Raw genomic sequence first — 16,729 nt, forward strand, 5'->3', positions numbered from 1 at the left:
TCCCAAGAAAATGATCTTCCTGGAGGGTGTTTTCTTTGATTTCTTCTTGTTGATGGTGTACCCGAAGGAGGTTAGGAGGGTTTTGACAAAGAGGAGGTCCTTGAGGAGCTATTCTTTGCAGTCTGCCTGAATGAGGCAGTCATCCAGATAAGGGTAAATTTGTATGTTTTTCTGTCTGCAGAAGGCTATGGTCAGGGCTAAGCATTTGGTGAATACCCTGGGAGCAGTAGATAAGCGAAAGGGTAGCGCAGAGAATTGAAAGTGTTTGGTGAATACCCTGGGAGCAGTAGATAAGCGAAAGGGTAGCGCACAGAATTGAAAGTGTTGAGCCTGCTCTGAAGCTAAGGAATTTCCTGCAGGATTCCCTTATGGGGATGTGGAGGTAGGCATCTTTTAAATCTAGGGTTACTAACCAGGCATTTTTTGTCAGCATAGGCAGCAGCTGCTGTAAGGTTAGCATTTTGAATTTGGGGACCACTAGGAAGGTGTTCAAAATGGATAGATCCAGGATGGGGCGCTAAGTGCCCTCTTTTCTGGGAACAAAGAACAGTCTGGAATAAAAGCCTTTGCTTGTTTGATCTGAGAGTTTGGACTTGTTTCAATGCCTCTGGCCACTGATTTGGGGGCAAGTCTGGGTACCCTCTTAGAATTGGGAGTTCTTTGAAGGAGAATTTGTATCCCTGAAAAATGATTTTTAAGACCCATTGGTCCTTTGTCACATAAAGCCAATTTCTTTGCAGAGGGATAGCCTTCCTCCTAGTTTTTGGTGAGAGAAAAGAGGGCAGAGGGGGGAGAGGGAATAATTGAGAGTTTTTGCCATAGATGGATGGCTTAGAAATCCCTGCCTTTGGAGTGGAAGTGGTCCACTGTTTGGTTCTCTGCTGTCCTTGGGGTGGCAGTCTGGGTGGTCTGTCCCTGCGAGGCTTACCTTGCCCCTGTCTGCTAGGTGCAGGAAAGGACCAGTGTTTTGAGGGAAAATTCCTGCTGAACGTAGGAGGTTGTACCTGAAGGAAATATTTTACTGTTTACATAGATTTTGCATGGTCTTCCATCTTTTTAAGCACCTCTTCTGCTTGTTCTCCAAACACTCAGACCTTATCCAGGGGTGCATTAAGTAATTTAGATTTGACATGATCAGGGAGAGGTTGTTCCTTCAAGCATGCATGTCTCCTAATGACAGATCCTGACACTGCTGCCCTGCCTGAGGCTTCTAGGGCTTCATATCGACAGTGCAATAAGTGTTTAGCCACTTGACAAGCAGAGTGCAGTAAATCTGCTAATTCTTTCGAACTGGCACAGTCAGAAAAGGTAGACATTTTTTGTTTTAACAGTTCTAAAGTGTGTTATTTATATTTTAACATGTGAAAATGACAGTTGAGAGCTCTGATAGCCAAGGTTGCAGAGGTGTATACTTTTTTACCCCATCTGTCCATAGAAATAAAATAATAGTCCTTGTCAGAAGGAGTAGGATTCTTAGTAGAACTAGCCTTAGCTCCTTTAGGTTCCTGTGCAATGACCTCCAGGTCTGCAGCAAGATTTCTATACAGGTATTTGTGAGAATCCGGTACTCTGTAATACCGATCAGATTATCTGGGAGAAGGTGGGAGGGCGTCCGGAGTTAAACTGGATTCCTGGAAGACATCATCAACCACCTCTAAGATGGGAGGGATGGCCAAGGCTCTGTGCTGGGGAAGGTCTAGAAACTCTCTTAGTCTTTTCTTAGATTGTGGGAAGTCCTGAGATTCCCAGTGGAACTGTTCCCTGAGGGTGTGAAGAGTTTCCCCACAGGAAAGATCTTCTGATGGGGAGGCAGAGGGAATGGATTCCTCTGCATCTGAATCCTCATGCAGTCAGAGGTTGTTCCTCTTCAAAATCTGAATAATCAGACTTCTCAGAATCCTGTTCTGTTAGTATTTCAGGAGAAAGGTCTCTTAACCTTGTAGAAGTTGTGGCCTGACTACCCCTGATAAGGGTGATAAGATCGTCTGCCATTTTAGGCATTTGAGTTTGGAGAGGAGGAGCAGGAGTAACATGGTGGCTAGAGGGCATTTGCCTGGGAGTGGCCTTGCCTCTAGGCCTAAGAGAATCCATCTGTCTGACAGGAACGGTAGTCGGAAGAGAAGATGTCGTTTTTTTGTCTGGAATCGGTGATTTCTCACTCTGTACTGTGAAAGGCCTCCTCGGAAGCCGGTGCCTGTGTCACCGCTCTGGATCCAACAGAGACAACCAAAGGCTCGGAAGATGAAGAATATTTCTGTGGCATATTGCACTCCAAAAAGGGTCTCGGTAGAGGCCTGCGAAGGTATCAAATCGTGCATCAGGGTTTGCGAAAGCGCTTCACTGAATTCTGGAGAACTGACAACCTGGTAAGCAGTAGAGTTGTTGGAAGGGTTGGCCTTGTGTGGTCTATCTCTATCTTTATCCTTACATTTCTTCAGACTGTCTATGGGTGGTTGGCTGACTGATGCCATTTCGGAATGTGAAGACAGAAGACGAAAAAACCTGGCTACAATAAGAGCTCTATGAAGAATGGTCCTCGCATTAAAAAGGGCAGAGAACCGGCAAGGTGGGACAAAGTGATCTGGGCCTAAACAAGTGACACAATATCAGTGGAAGTCTTGGTGTGGTATTTGCTTTCCACAGGCGAGACAATTGTTAACTTTTTCGGACATTGGTTAGTGCAAGAAAAAAAGGATCCCCAATGGGGTACTTAGCTTTAGATGTTTTCAGCTGTAAATCAAAATTCTGATAGCGACTGACCGGCACACTTGCGAACTGCTTCTGCTATGGGCTCCACAGCAAGAAAGACTGACGTAATGGCATCAGCTGCTCTCCTTTATAGCACTGATGACCTGACATCAGGCAGCAAGCGACAGCAGCCAATGCAGAAAAACACTGACTCTGGTATTCAGGCTGGCCGAGGGCTACCACAGCAGGGATAAACCACAGGTGAGGACTGCAACAGTAAAACACGAAGAACATCAGTAGATCCGTGTTGTCCGTCTCCATCTGGTTCAACCTCAGGGTCTCCAGATTTGACACCGACCAATTTCTTCAGTCTTTGAACTCAATTGAGTTTGCCTTCTGACAGCTACTTCCAACATACACTAAAACTTCCCTAACCAAGGGGGAAGGAGGACTCAAAAAAAAAAAGGAATGGATGACCTTCATTATCTGACCATCACAGAATGGGAAGTTTGCCATACCAACAAAGGCAGGGGCAGGAAGGGGGGGGGGGGTTGAACCAGATGGAGACAGACAACACAGGTCTATCATTATAGTGAAGTACGCAACTTTTGTATCCGATGTTGTCTGTTCCATCTGGCTTCAACCTGGGGGACAGAGTCCCCAGTCATGAAAAATTCCTGGGGAGGAACTAAGGAAGGATATTCCGCAACACAGTGGAGCCAAACAAACCCCTGTATCTACAATTAATACCTAGCTTATAATGTAACACAAAAGTATGGTGACACATCCGAGTAGCAGCTGCATAAATGTTATCCAGAGATACTCTAGAAAAGAAAGCTGTAGAAGTAACCAAAGCTTTAGTAAAACGACCCTTTGGTTTGTGTAAAAGGGTCTAACCTTTCAAAGAATATGCAAACAATATAGAATCTGATAGCCACTTGGATGAAATCACTTTAGATACAGGTAAGCCAGGCCTGGATTTTGAAAAGGAAGCAAATAACTGACAGGATTTTCTGAAGGCTTTGGTACGGTCCAAATAAAATCTCAATTGCCTATGCATGTCAAGTAAACAATGCAGCAGGTATTCACCTTTGTTGGAGAAATTGCGATAAAAACAGAGAGATTAATAGAACTGTTTAGGTTATTCTTGGAAGCTACCTAAGACAGAAAAGAATGGTTTGTATGAAGACAAACCCTGTCTTTATGGAACACCAAATAAGGAGGAGAAAAATCAAGAGAGTGCAACTCCAAAACCCTCCTTGCCGAAGTAACAGCCATGAAAAACAGTCTTCCAAGACAAGAGCTTCAAGTCAGAAGTAGCTGAATGTTCAAATAGAGGGCCTGCAAGGTCAAGCAAAACCCAAGGCAAATCTCAAGGAGGAACTGGATTCCGAACTGAGAACGTAGCAAAAAGGTATCTTTGAAGAATGCCATGGAAATCTTGAGGGAAGCCAGAGGAACATTATTAGAAGTTTATAGGTTCAAACTAGGCTATCTGCCCTAGGACATTTATAAGCCTAGCCAGAGTGTGTTTGGCTTTCACCAACCATTTTAATTAATTTTGCTATGCCCTTTTTCGAGGTTAGTATACTGTGCCTCTGTCTAACAGTGACACAGAAGTGATACCCGGGGTAAACCTACGATCTCCCATCCACTCATCAAGATTCCTCTTGAAGAGAGTCAATGAGGGACTCTGCCTAACCTGGACTGGGATTTTATTCCAGAGTGAAGGGAGCCTCTGGGTTATGAATCTGTCCCTCCAACATGTCCTATTTATTTCAGTGCTGAGGTTATAGGTTCATAGGTTAAAGAATGCCTTATAGGTTCATAGATTAGTACTAAGCTAACTGCCCTTGCGAGCCATTTTAAGCCTAGCCAATTGTCCCTTGTGAGACTCAAACCCTGCACCTTGTGTTTGTAAGGCAAACACCTTAACCATTAGGCCATCCTCCCAAACCCTATAAAGACATGGTCATAGGTTAGTACTAAGCTAACTGCCCTTGCAAGCCATTTTAAGCCTAGCCAATTATCCCGTGTGAGACTCAAACCCTGCACCTTGTGTTTGTAAGGCAAACACCTTAACCAGTAGGCCATCCTCCCAAACCCTATAAAGACATGGTCATAGGTTAGTGCTAAGCTAACTGCCTGCCCTTGCGAGCCATTTTAAGCCTAGCCAATTATCCCTTGTGAGACTCGAACCCCGCACCTTGTGTTTGTAAGGCAAACACCTTAACCATTAGGCCACTCTACCAACTTATAACTTGGCATCTGTCTTATCCGATTTCATTATTCATTACGAATGGGGTACTCTGATTCAGACCTGGATCTGACTGGCACAAGTCTCAATGCAAGATCTAGGGCTCAAGCTCCTCCCTCTCCCACAATTCCACACCACCAGAACCTTCCCAGATCGAGTTTGACAATCCCCTAACTAGGAAAAGAAAAATGTTTATGGTCAATGCCTTGAATTAACAGAGCAAAGGCAAGCGGTGAACCCCCAAGTATTCTAAGCTCAGATCTACAGATCCTCTAGAAGTGGAAGGGGGAAGGCAGGTGGGAACATGATGAATAATGAAACTAGACAACACAGATGCCAAGTTATGGTAAGTGCATAACTTCTAATCTGATATTATCCATTTCATTATTCCTCACAAATGGGTTAGAGTCCCCATCTACCATACAGACCTTGGAAGGCCCTAAGGAGGGATATGCCGGAGCCCCATGGAACCAAAGGATGCCCTGTTTCTAGAGACAATGTCCAATTTGTAACGAGACATAAAGGTATGGGGGTGAAGCTCAAGTGGCAGCAGAGTAAATTACGTCTATGGCCATTCTATCTGAAAGGATGTGGAGGTAGACACTGATATTACATAATGGGGCTTAGGGACCCAAGGCAGTTCCTTACCCCTGCTTGTATAAATAACAGAGATCCATTTAGATATAGAAACTGCTTGACTTTGTCTGTTTATGGAGAAAGCTATGAATAACTGGTTGGATTTTCTGAAATATTTTTTTCTGTGTAGGTAAAACCACAACTGTCTGTGCACATCCAGGATATGTAATAAGTATTCACCATGGTCAGAGTAATTAGGAAAAAAGACTGGAAGCTGAATGGATTGATTAATATTGGATTCAGTAGCCACCTTCAGCATGAAAGACAGGTTAGTCTGTAATGTTACCCTGTCTTTGCGAAAAATAATATAAGGTGATTTAGAAGATAGAGCTTGCAGCTCAAAAACCCTTTTCACTGAAGCAACTGCCACCAGAAAGGCTGTTTTCCACTACAAATGCTTTAGGTCACAAGAGTGAGCAGGCTGAAAGGGAGGTTGGGTAAGAGACTGTAGAACTAGTGAAAGATCCCATGGAGGAGAGGGATCCTTATGGGGAGATCTGAGAAGAAACACCTCTTTCAGAAATGCTTTACACAAATGAGAAGAAAAGGCGGGCTGTGGATCACTAAGAAAATTGGAAATTGCCACCAACTGTAATGTGATGGTGGAGAAACTAGCTCCTTCATAATAAAGAGAAGACAGAAAAATAATGTCTGGTATAAATGCTTTAAAGGGGTCCAGGTTGCATTTTGTAGCCAGAAAGTGAAGTGCTTCCATTTGCTCATATAGACCTTTTTAGTAGAAGGCTTGTGAGAAGCGAGAATGATTCTTTTCACAGGGGAAGAAAGCCCAGACTGTCTAATCATGAAGAGAAGTGGAGAAACCATGCAGTTAGACGTAGAGTCTGAAGACTGGGGGCAATCAGTTCTGATGGGTGAGAGATGAGATCTGGAACTGGATCTAGTATCCCAGGGGGATACTTGACATGAGACCTGAGAAAGGGGAACCACACCTGACAAGGCCAGAAAGGGGCAAGGAGTATCAGGGACCTCTTCTGTCAGAAGACTTTCTGCAGAACTTTTGGAATTAAGGGAATCTGAGGGGTAAGCATACAGGAGACCTGGATGCCAATCGTGGGCTAGCACGTCCCTCTGTGATTCCCCCTCTAGGGGGATCAGAGCAAAGTACTTGCTGCATTTGTTGTTGAGAGGAGGCAAAGAGGTCACTGCGAGGTTGGCCTCAACAGCTGAAAATCTGAGATGCTACTGACAAGTTGAGGGACCACCCGTGGGGGTTCAGAATGAACCTGCTGAGCTGGTCTACTATCACTTTGGAGACTCCGGGTATATGTGTCGCAAGGAGAAAGTGACCGGAGGAGATCGCCCATTCCCACACTCTCATGGCTCTCTGCAAAGTATGTAAGATCATGTTCTACTCTGTTTGTTGATGTACCACACCACTGACATGATGTCTGTATGAATAGCAACTGTCCCTTGAGGGAGAAAGTCCTGAAAGGCTTGTAACATTAGAAGAGCTGCTCTCATCTCTAGGACATTTATGTGCATGTTGGTCTCTGACGATGTCCATGCACCTTGGACAGACTTTCTCTGGAAATGCCCCCCACCCTAACAGGGAATCATCCGTGGTCACTGTGGCTGTCAGGGATGGCAATGCGAAGGGTCTGCCTGAGCAAAATCCAGGTTTGAAGCCACCAATGAAGATTATGCCTGCACACTCAAGAAAGCCAAATGGGCATTGATAAGAGGTGTTTGCAAATCGACCATTGTACCTGAAGAGTCCACTGAAGTACCCTCATGTGGAATCTCGCTGTGGGAATATGAATTACAGCCACAGCCATCGAACCTAGAACCATGAGGATGAGGTGAGCAAGTGGAGAAGGAAAGTACAGTTGTGTACGCTTACCATAAATGTAGATGTTTGAGTGTATTCACTGTTGCAGTCCTTACTTATGTGTTATCCGGCCTCCGGTAGCCCACGATCGGCCCGAGTGTCAAAGGTAAAGGGATATGACGTCGGCTGCCATCGGCTGCATTGGACATAGTGTCCCTAATACAAAAGGAGGAAGCCAAGTCACTTCCTCAGTCTTTCTTGCCACAAATGTCAGAAGCCCCAAAAACACAAGGCTTTAGAGAAATATAAATAATCCTTGGTAAAACAATCCAAATAAAGTCTGCACCTTAGGAAAGCAGAGCAGAGGAAAACCAAAACAGGGGGAAGGAGGGAGGGAAACCAGGACTGCAACAGTGAATACACTCGAACATCTACATTTATGGTAAGTGTACACAACTGTACTATGTTCATCGTGTTTCACTGTTGCAGTCCTTATTTATGGGTTGATTACCAAAGCCCAGAGAAGAGGGAGGAGGTAACAAAGCAATCATGTTTTGGAGAGGATGCCATGCAGAACAGCAGTGACAAACCCTGCCCTAGATCTAGAAAACTAAGGCAAATTATAGTGCTTTGTGAAAGTATGTACAGAAGACCATGTGGCAGCTTCTAAAAGATCTTTAGTAGGGACACCCCTAAAAAGGCTGCAGAAGTAGATGCTGCTCTTGTGGAGTGGGTCCTCACACCCTGAGGAGGAACATTGCCATGAAAGGAGTAACAGAAAGAAATACAATGAGCAATCCATTTAGAAATGGTTTGCTTAGAAATAGCTTTGCCCTGAGCTCCAGGAGCAAAACTAATAAATAGCTGAGATGATTTCTGAAGGTCCTTAGTCTTATCCAGGTAAAACCTGAGCTGTCTATGTACATCAAGAGAATCCAGGATCCTTTCCCCTCTATTTTGAAGATTAGGAAAGAAGGTAGGAAGGTGAATGGACTGGTTAACAGTCAAGCTAGAAACCACCTTGGCATAAAAGAAGGATTAGTCTTTAGGGATACTCAATCTGCATGAAGATGAGAAAAGACTCCACCGCCATCAAAGCCTGCAGTTCTGAAACTCTCCTTGCTGAAGATATAGCCAAGAGGAATGCAGTTTTCTAAGAGAAAGTTTAAGTTTGCGGTGGCAGCTGGCTCAAAAGGAGGAAGAGTGAGTTTTTTTCCCAGGCTGGAACAGGGGCCCTTCTGGGAGGTTTTAAGTTGCTAGCACCTCTGAGAAACGTTTTCATCAGGGGATGAGAGGAAATGGGCTGCTCAAAAGAACAGTAAGCAGAAATAGCTGAAGCATGAATCTTGATAGAAGAAAAGGAAAGTCCACTTTGAAGCAACTCAGCCAAATATTCCAAGATCAGAGGAAGAGTAGGCTGAGAAGAAGATTCTCCCTTAGCTTACATCCAACGAGAGAATCTTTCCCATTTGCCAGCGTAGAACTTCCTAGTGCTAGGCCTCCTGGCCTCACAAAGTACGTCAACCACCTTCTGGGAAAGGGAAGAAGAAGTAGACTGATTCATACAATAAGCCAAGCTGCCAAATGGAGAGTCTGAAGATGAGGGTGCAGATTCCCCCCCCCCTCCTGAACCAAACGATCTGGTTTCAGAGGAAGATGCCACGGAGGAAGCTGGGAAAGACTGCAAAGCAGAGGATACCAATGCTGCCTGGGCCAGTCTGGGGCTATGAGAATGGTCCTTGTTCTTTCGTCCCTGATCTTCAACAACACTCTTGGAAGAGGAGGGAAGGCACAAACTGAAGTAGTGCCCAAGGAAAAGACAGAGCATCCACTTTCCAGGCTTTGCTGTGATGCTGTCTTGTGCAAAAGAGTGGCAGAAGATGGCTGTCCAGGGAGGAGAAAAGGTCCACCTGCGGAAAGCCCCATTGCTGAATGATGTTGTAAAAGACTGCTGTGTTCAGTTGCCACTCGTGAGGATCCAAAGTTCGTCTGCTCAATTGGTCTGCTAAAACATTGAGCCTCCCTGGAAGAAACTGAGCTAGAAGATGTATGCCCAATGATGCTGCTGTGGTCCACAGAATCATGCTCTGCCTGCACAGGGGGTAAGAATGAGTCCCTCCCTGTTTGTTGATGTACCACATGACTGTGTCTGTTCTTACCAGCAGAGTTCCAGGAGAAATAAGATGCCTGAAAGCCAGTAAGGCCTGGTGAACTGCTATTAATTCCTTCAGGTTTATGTGCAAGTGCCTCTGCTGGGCATTCCAACGTCGCTGTATGCACCTGCCATCCATGTGAGCTCCCCAGGCATAATCCGATGAATCTGTAGTCAGGACTTAACTTGCAGGAGGTGGACGGAAAGGTATGCCCTTGTTTTGCAAACAGGCTGTTACCCGACATAGAAACTCTCTCTGCAGACAAGGAAGCAGAGGAACTATTACATCCAGGTCCTGAGTATGTTGACACCAAACATTCTTGAGGTACCATTGCAATTTCCTCATATGCAGCTTTGCATATGGAATCATGAGAATACAAGAGGCCATGAATCCCAGAGCATGCAGGTATTTCCTTGCATGGAGGTGGGACAGGCCTGCCAAGTCCTGGACGTAAGCTGAAAGAGTTGTCTGCTTCTCCTGGGTGAGATATATCATCTGGTCGGTTGTGTTCAGACTCGCTCCCAGGAAAGTTATCTCTTTGGTTGGCACCATTTTCGACTTCTGCTCATTGAGAGTGTAACCCAGGGAAGATAGAAGAGTCTTTACAAATTCCAAATCCTTTAACAGCTGCTCCCGAGACTTTGCTTGAATCAGACAGTCGTCCAAGTAAGGATAAATCTGTATGTTCTTCTGCCTGCAAAAGGCAATGACTGGAGATAGGCACTTTGTAAAAACTCTGGGAGCAGTAGATAAGCCAAAGGGCAGTGCATATAATTGACAATGTTGCTTGCCCACTCTGAAGTGAAGAAACCTTCTGCAGGTTTCCTGGATAGGGATGTGCAGATAAGCTTCCTTGAGATCTAAAGTTACCAGCCAGAGATCTAAAGTTACCAGCCAGGAGTCCTTGTCCAACATTGGTAGGAACTGATGACGAGTGAGCATTATGAACTTTGGAATCACCAGGAAAGAGTTCAGAATGGAGAGATCTAGGATAGGACGTCAGCTGCCCTCTTTTTTTGGTACCAGGAAAAGTCTGGAGTAGAAACATTGGCAACCTGCTAAGCAGGAACTGATTCTATTGCCCCCAGCTGCAATAGAGCCAAAACTTGCTTTTATACTTCTGCCCTTAGATTTGAAGGAATGTCCGGGAATCCTTTGAATGTGGGGAAGGTGTGGAAAGAAAATTTGTGTCCTAGGGATACAGTCCTGAGTACCCATTTGTCATCTGTGATGGTGGCCCAAACCTTTGAAAAAAGGGCCAACCTTCCCCCTAAAGGAGACTCCGGGCAAGCAGGAACAGGCAGAAGTTGGACAAAGTCATTGAGAATGCTTGGCCTGAGATGTGGGCTTGGAAATTCCTGACTTAGACATGGAAGCATGCCACTGTTTAGTCCTCTGAGGGGGTAGTCCCCTGACCTCTAGCAGATTTGTAACCTCTAGTCCTAGAATGGTTCTGCCTGCTAATATTAGGAAAAGTCCAACTCTTAGAAGGGTAGTTCCTGCTAAAATGAGGAGGCTGAACTTGCAGAAAGTCCTTAACTGTTTGCATGGACTTGGCTTTATCCTCCATCTTCTTGAGCACCTCCTCCGCTTTGCTGCCAAAAAGAGTGTCTTTGTGCAAGGGAGCATCTAAAAACTTTGCCTTGACCAACTCTGGAAAAGGCTGTTCCCTTTGCCAAGCAAGCCTCCAGATAACAGATCCAGTAGCTGCAGCCCTGCAGGAAGCTTCAACAGCATCAAAACCACAGTGTAAAGAATGTTTACTGACAAGACTGGCAGAATTCAGTAATTCCTGCATAACTTTATTCTCCCCAGAAAGGTCACAATTGAAATATTTGACTTAATAGTCTCCAAAGTATGCTGCTGATACTTAAGCATATGAAAGACAATTGATAGACCTAACAGGAAGAGTGGCAGAAGTACAAACCTTCTCCCCCCCACCTGTCTAGATTCCTAGATTTTTCTATCAGAAGGAATAGGATTACTGGAAACAGCCTTAACCCCTTCGGCCCCTGAAAAATAACTTCTGGGTCAGCCAGAGGATTACGGTAGAGAAACAAATGTGAATCAGGAACTCTATTGTACCTTTCAGGTTTCCTGGGTGCAGGAGAAAAGTACAGTTGTGTACACTTACCATAAATGTAGATGTTCGAGTGTATTTACTGTTGCAGTCACTACATTTGGGTTATCTGCTTTGCAGTAGCCCTCAGTCGACCTGATTAACAAAGTCTTGGGTCCTGCGTTGAATGCTGTCCTTTCTTCCATGACGTCAGGTCGTCAGGGGTATAAAACATGCAGCCGACGCCATTACATCAGTTTTTCTTGCCTCAGATGTCAGATGCCCCCTAATAGGAAGCAATTAAATCTATAATGCAAGGATATACCTCCAACAAAAAAGCAAATACACCAAAAAGCTTTTTGAGCATAGTAAGTGAGAGCAGAGGTATAGCCAAAAGAAGAAAGGGGGCTGGAGAGATGGTAACCAGGACTGCAACAGTGAATACACTTGAACATCTACATTTATGGTAAGTGTATACAACTGTACTATGTTCTTAGTGTTTAACTGTTGCAGTCATTACATTTGGGTAGATTCCCAAATCTAAGCTTGGGTGGAGGAATTTAAATAGAATTATGACCAGTTATAAGGCCCTGCAAGACTGCAGAGGCAAAACCAGCACTGGATTTAGAGGAAATTGGCAAATGATAATGCTTGGTGAAAGTATATACAGAACTCCAGGTAGCAGCTTCTAGGATATCCCTTGTAGGGACGCCCCTGAGAAAGGCTGTAGAGGTAGATGCAGCCCTGGTTGAATGGGGTCTGATGCCCTGTGGGATAGGTTTTCCATGGTGCTTATCGCAGAAATGAATGCAGTGGCCTATCCATTTTGAAATGGTTTGCTTTGAAATAGCTTTCCCCTCTGTCCCTGCAGCAAATGCCATCAGCAGCTGTTCAGATTTCCTTTGAGGTTTAGTCCTGTCCAAGTAGAATCTAAGTTGTCTGTGCACATCTAAGGAGTGCAGTATCCATCCCCCTTTGTTCTGAGAGTTAGGAAAGAAGGTAGGCAAATGAATGGACTGATTAAGAGCCACACTGGATACCACCTTGGGCATGAAGGAGGGATTGGTTCTGAGGGACACCCTGTCCGCATGAAAGATGATGAAAGGCTCCACTCCCATAAGGGCCTGTAATTCCGATAACCGTCTTGCAGAAGTGATTGCTAAAAGGAAAGCTGTTTTCCAGGAAAGAAATTTTAAATCTGCAGTAGCAGCTGGCTCGAAAGGAGGAAGAATGAGTTTCTCCAAGACAAAGTTAAGTTCCCAGGCAGGAGTTGGCGCTGTCCTGGGTAGCCTTAAATTTTTGGCCCCTCTGAGGAACTGCTTGAGCAGTGGGTGAGAGAAGAGGGAAAGCTCTGTGTTATAATGAGCTGAAATGGCTGAGGCATGGATTTTGATGGAGGAAAAGGACAGGCCCTTATGAAGCATCTCAGTCAAATATTGTAGAATCTGAGGTAAATTGGGCACTGCTACACTTGTCCCTTGAGACTGGTTCCAGGTACAAATCATTTCCATTGTGCAGCATAAGATTTACGAGTACTAGGCCTCCTACCTTCTAAAATGATATCCATCACTGATTTGCTGAGGGGTGGTAAAGGAGAGATTAGGTAATTAGCCAGGCTGCTAGGTTCAGGGTTTGCAGCTGAGGGTGCAGAATCTGGTTTTCCTGCTGAGACAACAGGGAAGGAGTCTGAGGCAGGTGCCATGGGGCCAAGCGTGACACACTGCGCAGGAGGGGGTACCAGTGTTGTCTTGGCCAGTCTGGTGCAATTAAGATCATCCTTGGCTTGTCCTGTTTGATCTTTAGTAGTACTTTGGAGAGCAGAGGCAGAGGAGGAAAGGCAAAAACTGTTTTTTCCAGCTGAAGGATAGAGCGTCCACTTTCCAAGCTAGTTTGTGGGGAATCCTTGTGCAAATTTTTCCAATTGATGGTTCTGGGGGGAGGCAAACAGGTCTATATCTGGGCTCCCCCATTTGCTTGTCAACATGTTGAAAATCCTTGTTTCCAGTTTCCACTTGTGTGGGTCCATAAGGTTTCTGCTTAGTCCATCTGCCAGTGTTTTTAGTATTCCTGGCAGGAATTGAGCTTGTAGATTCACTTAGTACCTCAAGGCTGTGTTCCACAATGCCATGGCTAGTCTGTAGAGGGGGTAAGAATGAGTACCCCCCTTGCTTGTTTATGTACCACATGACCGTGGTGTTGTCCGTCTTTACCATTAGTTGTCCTTGAAAGCTGTCAGAGCATTCTGTACAGCTAACATTTCCTTTCGATTTATGTGTAGGTGCATTTGAGTTGGGTTCCATTTGCCCTGAATGCACTTCCCTTCCAGTTGTGCCCCCCATGCATAGTCTGATGCATCTGTTGTCAAGGTTTGGGCGGCAGGGGGTACTGTGAATGGTAGTCCCTTGTTTTGGTGGCAGGCCTCTGCCCACCAAAGGAACTCTAGGCGTAGGCAAGGTATGATAGGAATCATTGCTTCTAGATCCTGTGAATGTTGACACTATAGGCTTTTGAGATACCATTGCAGTTTCCTCATATGTAGTCTTGCATATGGAAATAGAAGAATGCAGGAGGCCATGAACCCCAAGGCTTGCAGATAACTGGGCTTTTGGGGCCACTTGTTTGAAGTAGGTTGTCAAAAGAATCCATTTCTCTGGCATGAGGAAAGCCATCTGGGAAGTTCTATTCAAGCTTGCTCCTGGGAATATAATTTGTTGACAGGGTACCAGGTGTGATTTTTTTTTTTCATTTATGGTGTACCCCAGACAAGTCAGTACCCTTTGAAAAAAGGCCAGATGATTCAAAAGTATGTCCTGGCTTTCTGCCTGAATTAAACAATCGTCCAGGTATGGGTATAATTGAATATTTCTTTGCCTGCAAAATGCAATGACTGGAGCTAGGCACTTTGTGAATACCGTGGGTGCAGTAGATAAGCCAAAGGGCAGTGCAGAGAACTGATAATGTATGTAACCTGCTTTGAAGCATAGGTATCTTCTGCAAGACTCCCTGATAGGGTTGTGCAGTTATGCTTCTCTTAAGTCTAGTGTTGCCAGACATGCATCTTTGCCTAACATAGGAAGCAGCTGGTGAAGAATCAGCATCTTTTATTTTGGAATCACCAGAAAGGTATTTAGAGTAGAAAGGTCCAAAATAGGATGCCATGTATTGCTTTTTCTGGGTACCAGGAAAAGTCTTGAATAGAAACTTTGTCCCTTTTCCTCTTCTGGTACTAACTGAATAGCCCCCATGCTTAAAAGAGAGAGTACTTGATTTTGGGTCTCTGCCCACTGATTTGGGGATAGATCTGGCCAGCCGCTTGGTGTTGGTAAGGTGTGGAAGTGAAATCTGTATCCTTGGGACACTATATTTAAAACCCATTTGTCCTGGGTAATGAGTTCCCAGTTTTTGACATGCAGACAAATCTTTCCGCCTAAAGGTGCATTCAGTTGGGAAGTGCTTCGCAATTTTAAAAGCAAGTCATTGAGACAGTTTTCCAGAGGGGGGGAGTCTTACTACTCCCTGATTTGGGTGTGGAAACCCCCCACTGTTTAGTCTTGTGTGTCCCCTGGGACTGAAACCTGGGATTTCTGCTATGTCTGGGTTTGACTTGAGAAGACCTGGAAGGGGCTGGAAAGGAACAATTCTTAGAGGGCCAGTGCCTACTAAATATAGGAGGCTGAACTTGTAAGAAATCTTTAACAGTTTGCATAGATTTAGCTCATAGCTCTCAAGTGTACCTCATTACGAGGAATGTACCTCATTTGCGGTCTTAAAAAGTTCATGTTCCTCAAAGTTCCACATTGAAAGGGTCTGTCACACATTCAGTGTTAGGAATTTTTTAACTGCTAGCAATGGGTAAATAGAAATGATTTATATTAATTCATTACAATATCATTTTTATAAGTAAAACCAGCATATTTTAGCCATCCTATGACCTTCCTAGTTGAAGTTCTTAGTAAGCCATTAGTAAGTGTTCCACATTTTGCCCATTTGTCACACATTAGGAGGACTAGTGTTCCTCATTTTGGAGAAGGGAGGTTGAGAGCTATGATTTAGCTTTATCTTCCATCTTTTTAAGACCTTCCTCAGCCTTATTGCCAAACAGGCAGTCCTGATTTAAGGGAGCATCCAGCAATTTAGCTTTAACATGATCAGGCAAAGATTGCTCCTTAAGCCAAGCATGCCTTCTTAGCACAGACCCAGTAACAGCAGCCCTGCAAGAGGCCTCTAAAGAATCAAATCCACATTGCAAAGTATGTTTTCCAACCTGTTCAGCAGAATGCATTAAATCCTGTAATTCTTTATTTTCCACACAGTCAGGAATCGACATAATTTTCTGTTTAAGCAATCCAATAACATGTTGCTGATACTTTAACATATGAAACTGGCAGTTTAAAGCCCTAATGGCCAAGGTTGCAGAAGTGTATACCTTCTTACCCCATCTATCCAGCGCCCTGGAATCTCTATCGGAAGGGGTAGGGTTTGTAGCAGTAGAAGCCTTAATGCCCTTAGGCCCCTGTGAAATAGTCTCTGGATCCGCAATTGGATTTTTAAAAAGGAACTTGTGCGACTCAGGGACCCTGTAATATCAGTCAGGTTTTCTGGGAGCAGGAGGCAAGGAATCAGGGGCCAAACTAGATTCCGAAAAGGCATCATCAACAATGTCCAGTACAGGAGGAATAATTAAAGGCCTATACTGAGGAAGGAGTAAGAAATCCCTAAGCCTCTTTTTTGAATCAGAAAAATCCTGGCTTTCCCAGTGGAAATGCTCCCTTACAGTATGTAAGTTTTCACCAAAAGAAAAATCCTCTGGAGGGGAAGCAGAGGGAATACAGTACTCTGCATCAGAATCCTCATAAGTAGACAAGGGCAAATCCAGATCATCAGAAGAATCAGAAAAAACAGAATCCTGGTCAGAAGATTCATAAACAACTTCAGTCCTAGGCCTCTTAGAGGGGGGGAGTTGGCTTCTCCTGATTAGAGTCATTAGATCTTCAGTCATTCTTATTTGTTTTTTAGGCATAGAGGCCTGAGCATGCAGTCTGGGTGTTTTTTTAGGCATGGTTCGAGATTTAGGTGTAAGTGAAGAAGGAGGCGTCTGTTTAATATGTAAGTCCGTAGGCCTGAATACACCCTCAGAAGCTGCACAG

At 44.6% G+C, this 16,729-nt stretch overlaps 1 protein-coding gene across 2 annotated transcripts in view; it reads left to right on the forward strand.

The window, feature by feature from the left end:
- Positions 1 to 16,729, forward strand: part of RGP1 (RGP1 homolog, RAB6A GEF complex partner 1) — a 1,859,064-nt gene that overhangs the window by 432,490 nt on the left and 1,409,845 nt on the right. The gene's annotated exons all lie outside the window — the stretch shown is intronic.

Source organism: Protopterus annectens, chromosome 1.part1 (assembly GCF_019279795.1).
Source record: "Protopterus annectens isolate FY-2018-M chromosome 1.part1, PAN1.0, whole genome shotgun sequence".
Classification (NCBI taxonomy): Eukaryota; Metazoa; Chordata; order Ceratodontiformes; family Protopteridae; genus Protopterus; species Protopterus annectens.